This window comes from Plectrocnemia conspersa, unplaced genomic scaffold (genome assembly GCF_051122295.1).
Source record: "Plectrocnemia conspersa isolate PC_06_02 unplaced genomic scaffold, ASM5112229v1 ptg000012l, whole genome shotgun sequence".
Taxonomy (NCBI): domain Eukaryota; kingdom Metazoa; phylum Arthropoda; class Insecta; order Trichoptera; family Polycentropodidae; genus Plectrocnemia; species Plectrocnemia conspersa.
The window spans coordinates 406229-420694 of record NW_028277176.1 but is presented as its reverse complement, the minus strand read 5'-3'; the positions used below and the strand labels follow the sequence as shown (position 1 = coordinate 420694).

At 35.5% G+C, this 14466-nt stretch overlaps 1 protein-coding gene across 4 annotated transcripts in view; it reads right to left on the bottom strand.

The window, feature by feature from the left end:
* Sema2a (Semaphorin 2a) overlaps positions 1–14466 on the bottom strand; it is a 175773-nt gene that overhangs the window by 69402 nt on the left and 91905 nt on the right. The gene's annotated exons all lie outside the window — the stretch shown is intronic.

Sequence of the window (14466 nt, the reverse complement as noted above, 5' to 3'; positions counted from 1 at the left end):
ATCCAAAAAGTTGAGGAGCCGGTATTCGCACACTCGTCAGCTTTGGTACTTCACAACAGTGAGAGACCGACAGCTAGTTTATATTTTAAAGAACATTGTTCAAATTTGTTTTAAATTGCTTCTCGTGCGGCATACTAAACACTAGATTCTAATCTATATAGAAAAAATGAAATAATAAGAAAAACCGCACCTATTTAGTATTATATTAATTTTATAAAAATAAAGGTATTTGCCAATTCGATTCGAATTCAATGTATTTTAGCTTAACGAATTATCATTTAATAAAAAATATTAAATTAATTAATCAATAACAGTCCAAAAGAGCAATTTTATCGAAATTATCTTTGAACAACACACACCCTAATAAAAAACAAAACACCCGGATATATCAGAATATTGATCGTTATAGTATAACGGTACCACCACTTAGACCTGGTCTATCTCTATTGATGGAATTCTCCAGTGAATTCTTAATGATCCGGTAAATGTGCATATTTGAGGGTTGCTTCACAGAGCGAAGGTATTGGAAAATTAAAATTAGTATAACGGTGTTATGTTTATCAAAAATAAAAATACACGTGAAGGCAATGTCTTGAAGGCAAAATAAATGTATTGAAATTGATTGATAAAAATGGTAATATTTTCGACTATTTTCGTGTGGGGTATTTCTGTATATCCCTATATATTATGAGTTAGGAAAAGATGGCGTGCCTCGATGTAATTGCGATTTAAACGCTTCTCGGAACGGCTCCGTGCCGATACACATGCGACGTATGTTTTAGGCGTACAATAATAAAGTGGTCGATGAGGCCAATTAGATCGATCGAAACGCTGCATAGCGTACCACAAAGGCTATCTTCGACATGATCTCTCAGTGTTTGCGTTTCCCGCATTCGACGCACTCCATCATCTGCAATCGGCTCTAGACACTCGGCCCGTTGACGCTATCGAGACGTCCGTCGATAAGCGCATGTATAAGCTAATATATATATATATATATATATATATATATATATAGATACAATTACAGATTTTATCTGCGAAATTATTCTTTTAGAGCGCGACTTCAAAGTACACGTGAAAAGTTGAACGAGTATGCGTATAATTGCAGGGACTTCATTTCAAATTTTACTGGAAGGGAGGGGCAAATGTTGGCGAGTCAGAAGTCGTTTTTTATTATTTTGATTTCATTAAGATTCATAGTATTTCACTATTGACATTTTCTATCCAAATACGGGGGGGGGGGCAAATGTTGCTACCTGTTAACAATTTAATATTTATTTTTCAAAAAAGCGTCCAAAGGGTAAGGTATTTTTTTATGTTGTATTAATGTTCTTGTGTTTTATACCTGCACAACACTCTCTGGAAGTTGTATGAACTGAAGTTACAACTGAAGTCGGCCGAGTAAGCGACCACACTGTCGCAAATTTCATATGCCTTCTCGACGGCGGCTTCTGTCACGTGCAGCTGGCATATTTGCGCGCAATCGAAAAATGTGCCAAATAATCGCAATTTTCAAATTGTCATATTATTAAAATTACACTACTGATAATTATAAAAAATTGTGTGGGCACTCATCAATACAATATCAGTGAAAACTTTTCGGTCATAAATATTCAATTTACGAAAAATCTTTGTCGGCTTTTGCAAAATGCCATAAAGGCATAACAATGATACTTCAGAATACGAACACCACATCTGTGACTATCCTAGAATTTGTCGCCATCGATTCTAAATAAGAATTCGTTATGGTGTGACATTTATATAGACCGATCTAGGAAAATACATAGGGATATACGAAACGATTTTTTTTAACAAAATCAAGTACCACTAACTATTTTTTAATTATTTAATTTTATACGAAAAAAAATATAATAACGATATCTGTTAGAAGAATATACTATCAAAAATAAAATTAATCCCTTTTGATGCCCTAAAATATTCAAAGATGTCAGTGAGAGTCTGTTGAAGTCCCCGATAAGCATGTGGTATTATAACTTGACCACGTGACCACGATGCAGCGCTCGACATGCGTGTTAACCATAGGACGCCTACGCGCATACTGAAATTGAACTGAGTTACTCGTTCTATCTCAGTTTGTGAGACACCATATCATTATCTCTCTCACTCTCGTCATTTAACACGCGAGAGAGCGAAAGGGGAAGTTGGCAAGTCGACTGAATTACTCCCACTTTACCTCCCGTTCTCGGTAACTTCGGACAACTTCAGAGAGGTTTTACAGCGAGCAGAACAGAACTCGACCGAAGTAACCCACCATATTCTCCGTTCTTGGCCAACCTTGGCCAACTTCCAGAGAGTGTAGTGCAGGCATTATGTATATAATTATTATATATTTTCTTTTGGTGTTCTCTCTTCTCTATAAAATAATTGTGTTGAAATAAAATTGAAAAGTAAAATTGAAAATAAAGTATTCTATTTTTTCTTATTACAAGTAAATTCTGGAAAATAGGAGATGATTTTTTTCATAAAATCATTACTTTTGAAAGTGAGGTAGAGTACGCTCGGAATAAGGATTCCGGTTTGTTATTGCGTGCGTGAACTGTGTGGCTCAAAACAATTTCGCTCAGAATATTTAATTTTTTTATTTTGAAAAGAAAATATATGTTTATTTAACATACATAGACCTGAGCTAAGTTGGAAATTTCAACGAACAATTAAAAATGTATTATATATATAATCGAAGAAACCAAACATTGATGTCATTAATTAAATATTTGCAAAATTCAAAATCTTTCACTAGTCAAAAAAATAATGAAGTCTTTAGCTATTCTTTAAAAGCAAAAAGATATAAAATGGGGAAAGAAATTATTCGCAGATTGTTTAATGGCTCGACGACTCTATTAAATCATTAGAATCCATTGAATAAATTAAAAAATTATCATTGGCGCAACGATAAGAATAATCATTTGTTTAAGCCTTACAGAGAATAGTGTAAAAAAACCAACAACGTACGGATTAATGGAAAAATAATTAAAATATTTTAATCCACGGGTAAGAACGAATAACTTACAGTGTATATTTGAAGCCTTGATATCAATTAATCCAGATATGCCCAAGAAATTTTGTTCTCTTAAAATTTCATTTATAAATAAAAAACAGTGGCACGAGTTTAGTGACCTACCTATGGGACAGTGGGCATACCTGGGTTAAACCAATATCAACACAAAATTATTTAAAATAAATCACTAGAGAAGATCGAACTTCTGTGCCACACTGCACTTTAATGACGAATACCAGCGTTGACGAATCAGCGACTATCCTTAAAAGAGAAAGCGAGACAACGAAGTACACGCTACATCGCTTCTCCCTCTCATATACATGTACACGCACACAATAACAAACTGGCATCCTTATCCCGAGCGTACTCTATTAATATTTTTAAATCAGTTCAAACGCAAACCATTCATTAGCTTTCAAAATGACGGCTCATATGTTCTAAAGAAATACGAGTTTTATTAAAAAAAATTGTTTTAATTGATTTTATATGATTCTTACCTATTTTGTTATACCAAAAATATTAAATAAACGAAATTTTTGCTATTTTAAGTGAGTTTTCTATTTATATTGTATATATCGAAAAACGTTTTTAGGAAGTGTTATAATTTTAGAAGCGGTTTTTGCTTAGGCCCTAATTTCTTATATATTGTAATATGTATAATGAACATTTGGTACAAAACGCCATCTCGTAAAGTTACAATTACGGAGGTATACAATTTACATTACCCGTCAATATTTCTAGTGATATAAATAATAAAAAATGGAAGGATCGGAATGGGTATGTTACGGAATGGCATGTTACGCATAACCGCATAAGTCACGCTTGTCCCGTTTACGACTTTTCGCTTGATATAAAAATATCATATACACTGTAATTTAAAAATAGGACAACATATCAAAATATATACCTAGATAATAATATTAATCAATATTTGTATTAAAGTGAAATTTATTTTAATTTTAAGCAGCTGTGTTGTTCAGATATGTTTTTTTTCCATATCAAGCACATGTGGAAATACAATCAAACATATGCTAAACGTGTGAGAGTATTTGAATTGTGTTAATACTTAATTTGATCACGAGAGCGACTCGAAATGAGCGATAGAGAGGGGCACAAATAAAGTTGATTAAATAATAGGAATATTTGATATTTTTTGTGATCAATGGCGCCCGTTCGCTGTTGTTTTGTAAATCATTCAGCGTTACAAATAACGTTTACGCAACGCGAATTCCAACCCCGTCGGACAAATAATGAAGGTAGGTGAGTTCGTTTAAACGAAACGTGATTTTAGGGTCGGCAACTAGGTGCGTTTTGGCACGCTTCGGTATGCGCGAAATTCAAATGAAAAGCGGAGAAACACAATAAATCACCAAAGAGCCGAGTCACGTTTTCGGCGCGAATTGGATAATTAAAAACAAAATCGCCACTGCTGGAAGGGTTTCCGGAAGAATTCTCTCGATTTGATTTCGGCGTACGTACCTAAGTATCGATCTCCCAGCGCGGCGCGGCGCGCACGCAATTCGATACCTGTTTACGATTGCGGTCCGGCCGACGGACCGTATCGCATATGCACCCCTCGATGCAGGTAACATAACCGACAATTATATCGGAAAGAACCGGATCCCTCGGTAGAGAATCTCGTAAAGCACTCGGACTGCGGCGATGCTGATTCCGTTAGATAGAGACGGGGATGCACCTGCCCTGCGCAAAAAGCGGTCCAGTGCCGATAAAATTTTAGCGCCGGGAATAAAATTGTCATCGGTCGGAACGGCGAAACCGCAGCTGTTTGCCAATTTATGCCGTTCCGAAAACAATTATGCCGCCATTAAAGTGCCTTAATGTGTACCAAACATACGCAGGGGTAAAATTGACCCCCCGCGGACGCGTTCGCTATCGCTGCTCTCGCTCGGAAATAATTATTTTCAACCGATCTATCCGCAACGTTGTTCTCTGTATAACACGGTGTTCAAAAACTATTCTATCTAAATTATTTTCATACAAAATATACATCGAAAGTGTTGCAAAAATGTAGCAGAAATTTCTTTCTCTTACAACAAAAAGGCTTAGTTTTATGGGGGTTTTCAACCGCCTGCTCCATTAATCACAATTTAGTGGTCACCATAACGAGCGCTCGAACAACTAAAAGAGAGATCTTCTACACTACACTTATCAACCCGTTTCGAAAGTTAGACTACACATCAGACAACAAGATCCCGTAAAAGAATCGTAAATATTGCACGTGCCAACAAATAGACGTTAACCGCCCATTATAATCGCCAAAAAAACTACCCTTTGTAGAGAATATGCGTGCAAGACAATACATTCGACTATTACCATTGTTCTTCGAACTCCTTAGTTAACTTTCGCGATTAAAATCGATGATCGATCCTGGCATCACTATTTATGCTGGAGATGGATTAGATGAGAAGTGAAGAGTAAAAGCGTTAGCCATCTGGGCTGTGCTTTTTCTTAGAATGTTGACGCAATCTGGAGGTGTGTTCAAAAAGTGATGCAATTGCTTCGTACACATGATTCGCCAAAGCTGTTTCAGATAATTATTATAAAATATGTGACACTTGATCATATCGGGAGACTCGCAAAAACTGCCAGATGCTGGTAGAGACTGGTAAACCAGGGGCTTTAAATGTGTCCGCTGTTCACATATCTAAATTCTAAATTTTAGATATTTGAACAACATATATTTGTAGTTGTAATGCATAAGTTTAGCAGAAGAAGCTCAATGATTATTATTTTTCATCAGATTGTTTAAATCACTTCTACACGAAGATGTTGCAACATTTGAAGATCTTATCACACACAAAAGTGAAGTAGCTCAGTAGAATAAAGATACTTGAGCGGTTTTTAAATAAATTACTACACGTGAAAGAATTTATATTATCCAGGAATAAAATTTGAGTTGTTGGTCCGGTACTCGCATACGCGCTAGCTACGGTACCTCACGACAGTGAGGTAGCAAAGTGCTCTCGACATCACATTAAGAGAAAAACAATTTATCACATTTAGTATTTAAAAATTATTGAGATGAAAAAGCCATCAGTTTTCTAAACATTTTGATTCCCTATTGAAATAAATTAATAACAGATTTGAAGATTTTACGAATTGGAGGCATTCTAAACGTTTTATTAATCATTTTATTTCGATATTTCCAATAATTGTAAATTATAAATATAACAAATGACATTGAAGTAAAATCACATCATAACGAAAAAAAATCTGGAATTTAGTGAATGAAAATAGCTTCCCATTGTTGAGAAAATGTGCTCTAAAATTATTATTTTTATTTTGCGCGTCGACATATGCTTGTGAATGTTTGTTTTTTAATATGAAGTACCGATCGAACCTCACTGACGCTCATTTGGACCAATGTCTGAGAACTGAGAATTCAACTTATGTGCCACATTACAACGAGTTGGCCGCAGATTTACAATGTTAATACATAATATTAATATTATTTTTGTAGCACGACGACGAGCGCTGGTACGCTTGCCAATAAAAATTGACTGTCAAAAACGATCCAATGTATGTTCCTACGCGACAAAGTTATATCTACAAAACGCATACACCATTAAAAAAATGCAAATTATATTTGTGTTCCTACGATCGATCCTATTATATAACAACAGATTTATTTTATTTCAATAAAAATTAAATTATTTATAAATAATAGATTCGCAAAGTCGCCGGAAGATCTAGATTCTCTAGTTATTTAGTTATTATGAATGCGAGTTATACAATCAAAAATTCAGATTTAAATTGAAAGACAGAAATGCTCGAGCGGTAATATGTTAATTTACTGCTTTAAAGAAAAGCGACAAATATTTTTAAAGCAAATCGGAGAGTTTTTTTATTATTATTGTTATTACTTAAAACATTTCATTTTTATTTTTTATTTAGTCTTAAACAAAAAACTGAGATTATTCAGTATAGTTTTAAATAGAAACTCGCCTCGCGGAAGATAGCGAAATATAATAGCAATTTTGAGCAAACAACGCGTCGCGGTCGTTTCTTATGACTATAAAACGAAAACATTTTCTGGCGTTCTTTGCCGGCAACGAATAACTTTGTTGCATACATTATAATCCTCCGAGTGTCACTCGGTGACGGTGGTAGTCGATTTTTTGCTCGTATATAGAGATGCTGTTTATATAGAGATGGCGAACTCCATTAGTAGGCGTGATAATGTTTGAACAATGTATTATACGCAACCGAGAGAGGAAGATTCGACGTTGACGAACGCCAAGGAGGAAAATAAAATAAAAAAGGCAAAACAAACGGAAAGCGTCCAGTCACGATAAGACATAATAATAACAGTACAGTGACAGTGTGCGAATTCAGCAGAACGACGCGAAACTCGCTTATATATAATTCATCCCCCTCGTCCGGCTCGTCGTCAATATTGCAGGGTTTCGCTAAATGTGTTTCCGCCCCGATACCGATATATAATCTAATAGACGCGCGGCTAGCGTTACTGCTCTATAAAAGCAGGGATGAAGATTTTCTTTGCACATCTCCAAAGTTTGCGGTAGAGGGGTCGAGGATGCTCGATTTCGTTATGCGGAGCGCGTGTCACTGCAATAATTTATTGGCGAATCGCGTCCTGTACGATACGCTCGTTCGTAGCGTCATCGAATATTCATCTTGTTGGAGAGAATTCAAAGAAAAATATTAAATATCTCTACAAGAAGTACGGCTCGTATCTGTATTTTCTTAGTACCTTTTTGCTAAGAGCGTTAAGATTCATTCTCAGCGTAGCATCTAGTTAATGAATCACTTTTTAAGTTATTGAGGGGCGGTGTCGACAACCCCGGCGACTTTCATCTGCGAGATTTAAGGCAGAGACACACCGTCGTGTCGTGGCGTGACGCGTCAGAATGGAAAAAAAATACACCCTACATACATCTCGCGTGTTTTAAAAATATGATTCTATTCTTACTGATATTACTACATACTTTTGATATGAGAGTATTGGTTAAAGTATATTCAAACCGAATTTTGGTCAATAGGAGGGCGCAAAAACAATTATCACTTCTCAGAAGTCAAAAATTCACGTCAAAAGTAATAAAATCGTGTCGGCGCCGTCGCAGTGGGAACGCTCGGTAACGAGTGTTCCCACTGCGACGGCGACGGCACGATTTTATTGCTTTTGACGTGAATTTTTGACTTCTGAGAAGTGATAATTGTTTTTTGCGCTCTTCTATTGGGCAAAGTTCGGTTTATATGTTTCTCATTTAATTTGTAATATTATTATGAAAGTCGTAGTCTGAACGCCAAATTATCGAGCGTTCCCACTGCGACGTAGACGGCACGATTTTATTGATTTTGTCATGAATTTTTGACTTCCGAGGAGGGATATTCGTTTTTTGCGCTCTCTTATTAGGCAACATTTGGTTTATATGTTCCTCATTTAATTTGTAATATTATTATGAAAGTCGTAGTGTGAACGCCAAATTATCGAGCGTTTCCACTGCGACGTAGACGGCACGATTTAATTGCTTTTGTCATGAATTTTTGACTTTCGAGGAGGGATATTTGTTTTTTGCGCTCTCCTATTATTAGGCGACATTTGGTCTATATGTTCCTCATTTAATTTGTATTATTATTATAAGAGTCGTACTGAGTATACCCACTACCGAGGCGACTTACTGCGTATATATCGAACATATATCTGCATCTTGTACTTTAGACTCTAAAGTACTAAAGCTGTAAAATTTAGATCAAATTGGTTGGTGCGTATATCCAAAATTGTCAGTTCTTTTTCACTTATAAATAATGACAAAATGGATAGACCTCAAAGTGACTCTGTTAAATGAAACGGAGTATAGAATTTCTCACGTAAGCTAAACTTTGATTTTTTCATTGAAAACGCAGACGAGTATATGTAAAATACTATATATAATTTTCGATGCACTCATAATATCTCGTTTTATTATAAAATAGCAGGGTGAATTTATACAATTATGGTGATCGATAAATGCTCGTGCGTACCACCGCTTGTCGTCGTGCGACTACGAGAATTATTATATTATGAATTTAAGTATTTCCATGAAATCGATTACAATTTTTTTATCGATAAATCAGAATCGTTCTTATTTTTCACCCGTTCCATTCTCGAGAACGCCGACGCCGCTTCCCGTGCATTCCCGTTTAATAATGTAAATATGCAAATGCGCTCGTCCGGGAAATATGCGAAAAAGTCGGCATCTGTGACGGTCGTCTCCGATTTGAATTAATAATATATACCGTCCGCGTAAACTTCACAGCCGGAGTTTCTTCGTAAGAAAAGTTCAGTCCGTCATCTTCGGACAGCGAAATTATCCACTCGCGTCGCGTATGACGTCTCGAATTAAAGTTCAATAAAAAGCCGGAGCGTAATTGGAAAAGTTACATTCGAAAACGAGGCGTTTAGCGTCCCTCGCCGGAATGCCCCGGGGAAATTATAGTGGGGATTTAAAGGTTACCTCCCGTTTGGAAAAATTACATAGCTGCCGGCCTCTCCGACTCGCTCGCGCGACGCGCGACGTCGAATCGAAGGAAGGACGTCCCGATCGAATCGGTGTCTAAGATTTGAAACAAAAGACCGCAAAGTCTCGATACATGATGTTCATTAATTTATAAAAAATCGAAAAATACAGTTTAAATAATAAATATAAGTTCATACGCACATAATAAAAATCAATTATGTTATCAAGACTAACTGTGCAAAGTATATATTAATCATACCTGCTGCCAAATAAAATTACAACTAGGTATGCTTAAAAATATTATCATCATAAGCTATTTTAGACAGAATAAAAATTAAAAATTATTTGTACTATTGTAAAAAATATCCACTGAAAAAGTCCACAGCTGCAAAATATTTAATCAGAGATATGAGTAATTTATGGAATTTCGGGAATCACAAAGTGTTTTTTTTTAATATTGTTTAGTTATGGCTATAAAAAATACATCAATTATATTATCAAGGCTATTTATTTTAATTTAAGAAAAAAGAGCTTAAGCTGATTTAAATCGATAAAAATATTATTTTCAAAATACCTACTGGCAAAAAAATCTACTATGCTTAAAAATATTTTTATAATAAGTTAATTTAGGCAGATTAAAAATTAAAAATTATTATCACAAATGTGAGCGAATACTTGGGACCAATTTTCTAACAAAGAATACATTCTGTGTTCGAATATTTTGTGTTTCCATCGGTCAGCTCGCGGCTTATGCGCAGGCTTTTAGACGCTTAAAAAGAAAACGCGAGAGGAAAAATTGCCAACGTCGGCGTTTGTTTGTCTTCGCCGCTTTCCGGGAAATTGCGAGGCAGGTGACGCGATCTGCGGAAATGCGATACCCGGCAGAGTCCCGACAAAGTGCTCTATTCCCGCGGGCGACGCCGTCTTAGTCAAATTTCAGCCCTCAAAAATCAACAACGACATAAAAAGAAGACGCAATCCTTTGCGACGAATCGCGAGAGACGCGAACTTCCCCTGCAAATTTTTAATCCAGAGAGAGACTCTTATCGAATTAAGAGAATAGATCCGGGAAATAGAGAGGAGCCTCGCCTCGCCCGAGGGTGAAAACTTTTATCGCCCGAATTTTTCTATTCGGGATCGAATTTGCGCCGTAAAGGGTTTTCCGAAGAGCCGCGAATCTCCCACCCCTAATCGCGTTTTAAAAGAGTACACCTAACAAATAGCTCCCGTTCGTCATTCGTAGAGCGCGAAGGCAATCAATCATCCCTCGGAATTGCGACAGACGCGCCAAGATTGTCGCAAGACGCACTCGTTTATGGGATATTTATTATGCGACGTTATAAACTCGCCGCGTGACAAATCGGTTATTATTTGGCAATTTTTAATTGTGACGTCTCGGGGATAAAAGTCGCGGCTCCTATTTTTCAATTTCCGCCTTCTTACAGTTAAATAATTGCGTTTCACCCTCCGACTGAGTATTAATACCGTAATGTTATACTTCATACTAGGTATATACGCAGTCTGTACAGATAAGCGGGGAAATTGCGCAAATACCGAGCGAGGGGGAGCGCTTCTATATTTATTCATATCGGCAACAGTTACAACGGTGACCTGAGGTAATATTCGGAAATAAATCGACAAAGAGACTCCCCTGAGACGGTATGGCTAAATTATTGAATAAGATCGATTTATAATGGAATTGTTCGATTCGCATTTGACAGCGAATAGAATTAGTTTTTATTGTCGCTCGTAGTCTACAGTCTATAGATATTTTACGTTATATAAAAAATAAAATTGATAGCGCCACATTATTAATCTGTGTGAGAATTATTATTAAATTACAAATTAACCTATTTATGTATATAAATTGATATTTAGTGAATGCTTGAACTTTTTTTCCTGCCATAAGCCTACAACCCTATGCAATTTTTCCGCTCTGGAAAGCGCTTCACCCTGCGTTTCTCTCTAGAGATGAGCTCATTCGGATATAACACAAATTTTCTAAGACGAATCTAACTGACTTTTCTACTTTTTGTATTGCCGTATTCGCAAAAAGAAGCGTCTTTTTGCCGCATATAATACACCTAAAATGAAATATTTAGATTAATTATATCACAGCATAAATCCAACTATTGCAAATATATTTTATTATGCAATATAATTTAGAGTTATATGATATGCTTCGACAAAGAAGCACTTTTACAGGTGCCTTATAGCAATGCTACGCCAACTATGCGTCTTTTTTTAGGGTCAAAATTTTATTTGTCAACAAATATAATCAACAAAAATTAAGTATATTATCAAAATTTATATTAACTTCTGTAACGGCAGTAGGGATAAATATGAGACAACCGTAATAACCACCAGGCGACGCGATGCAGATCGCGTACTCTCTCAGTCTATCGGACAATCAACGCGCAATGAGGATGACGTGTAACATGTTCAGAGAATGATTTCCAATACAGTTTCAAACATGAGTTTTTTGCCGGTGCGTACATGCATAAATAAAACCATTGTTTCATAAAGTTATGAATTTTATTTACACCCCTAATAATTTAGAAGCATAAGTGACTCATAACACTAACCGTGTTTTAGAAAAAAAAACTTTTTTTTTTTAATTTTATTTTTTTTAAACGGTATTATAAGGATATTTGAAAGCTTAATTTTGTATCAAAAATTCAAGTCTATGTCTTTAAAAGAAACCAAATATTAGCGTTAACTATATGCCAAGTTGCATAAAAGCTCGTGCGAGGGCCCGGCCAATTTACCGTAAGACTCGTTTTTTAATAAAAAAAAAAAATTGTTTTTAAATGCAAAATAAGTTTCTAAACACTTTTTGCATACGAAATTTTTCAGTAGGATTTCATCATGCAAAGTTATGACACTTTTAATTTTTACATTGGCCGCCATTTTGTAAAAAAAAATATTTTTTTTCATATAGAACGTATAGAGGGTGCTTTGTAGTTCTATACGATACTAAAAATTTAATTTTTAATCTTTAAAACCAAGCAGTTAAGAGCGTTAACTCTTCTGAAAGTCTCAAAATGGCTCGTATGGGGGTGCGATAGAACTGATACATCGCTTGTTTTGAAGCAAAAAACTATTTTTTTTATATTTTATTTGGATGTAGTTTAGGCTTCTAAACGTTTCATATATAGCAAACTTTTTGTTAAAATTTAAACCTACTGAGTTACGAGTGTTTAAATTTTTATACTTGTCGCCATTTTGCAAAAAATTGACACATTGGATTTTGCTAACGAACATATACAGGGTGCTTAAGAATTCTTTACTGTCACGCAATTTAAATATGTATAAATAAGCTCACACTGACCTTAACTATATTGCAAGTCTTATAAGCGTATATATGGTGGGTCGATCGACTCATAACACTAAACGTGTTTTGGAAAAAAAAACTTTTTTTTTTAATTTTAAATTTTTTTTAACGGTATCACAAAAAATTTTACTTCAAATACGTTGACGATTAAAAAAATATCTATTCATGGGTCGCGAAAAATCTTAAGCAAAATAGGTCGAAAATGAAAATTGTTCCAGTCGCGATTATTTAAGGGGGGCAAAAAGAGGCATTTGCCTCCCTTGAATTTGGTCAAAAAAATGCATATCATTAATTGAAATACTATGAATTTTAATAAAAACGAAATATTTAAGAAACGATCACTGACTTTTGGCAGGATTTGCTCCCTCTTGAATTTTATCAGAAAAATGCATGTCACTTAAATTCAATGAATCTTAGTTATATCAATTTATTTAGAAATATTAAAAAAAAACTGTCATTGACTGGCTAACTTTTGCCCCCACCCCCCATTCACTGGGAAAATGTAAAATGACAGTGGTTGAAAATGCTTCTCTTGCACTTGTCTTCCAGCTTCTTAAAGATTGCCAAATACAAAAATGTTTTCCGCGAAGGAGTTGGAAAAAATATTTGAGACGGTGCACATATATTTTAGTTGTACACATAATTATTTTTTAAATGTTTAATTGTATGTGCCTTATATATACATCATGACGCATTGGGAAAACCTGTCAAGTATTGATGACCAGGTTTGTAATTTGTAAAAAAATCTCAGAAACTACTTTTATGCGACCCGGTGATAGATCAACGCTCGCGCATATCGCGTACCGTCGTCGTCATCGAAAGAGAATTTTTTAATAGAATTTTACGACTTTTGTAAATATATTAATGCACATAGATGGACTGAGATTAGCTCCTTGCAGTACAACGCGATGAACGATTCTCTGTAGCGATCCAATCGAAAAGCGCTACTTCGACGCTTAAAGTTTTAATAATGCACCGACACGCTCGCTTTGTGCAAACTTTAAATCGCAGTCGTGGCGAGCAGAGAGCTTTCGATGTACGGCAATAAAATCGCCGAAGTAGTACAGAGAAAAAATCCAGTGATAAATATATAACAACCCTCGTAAGGCGGAACTATCCCCGAACGGAATAAAGTTAAGCTGAAAAATGTGGGCAATAAGTATGGGGATAATGCCGGGAAGGGAAAAAGTGAATAATGTTACTATTTCGCCTTTCGCTACTCGATATATCAATTTATTTATTTTTATTGAATACTATCCGGCGATTGTTTGAGAAGAGTGTTATTTAACATAAACGGTTCTCGCTATTTTTGAATGTCTCGATTGATTCAATCAATGAGAAAATAATAGGCGGTAGTGTACAAGGAGGAATATGCAAATGGAGTGTTTCGTTTGAACCTTTGCCCCTAATAGACGCGCTTCTCTAGACAAGACAATAGCTGCGAGAGCGAAGACAAAGTAATTTCCCGGCCCTAGGGGGGAAATCTCATAAATGCATCTGCGAGAAAATATAATGCGGCATCAGACAGATGTACGACTGTTATAAGTCAAAAGAATTTATCTATCCACCTTTCCGACGCTCCCCGCTTCTTCGGTGCTACTTGCGATTATTTACAAATTTTACAATAAATC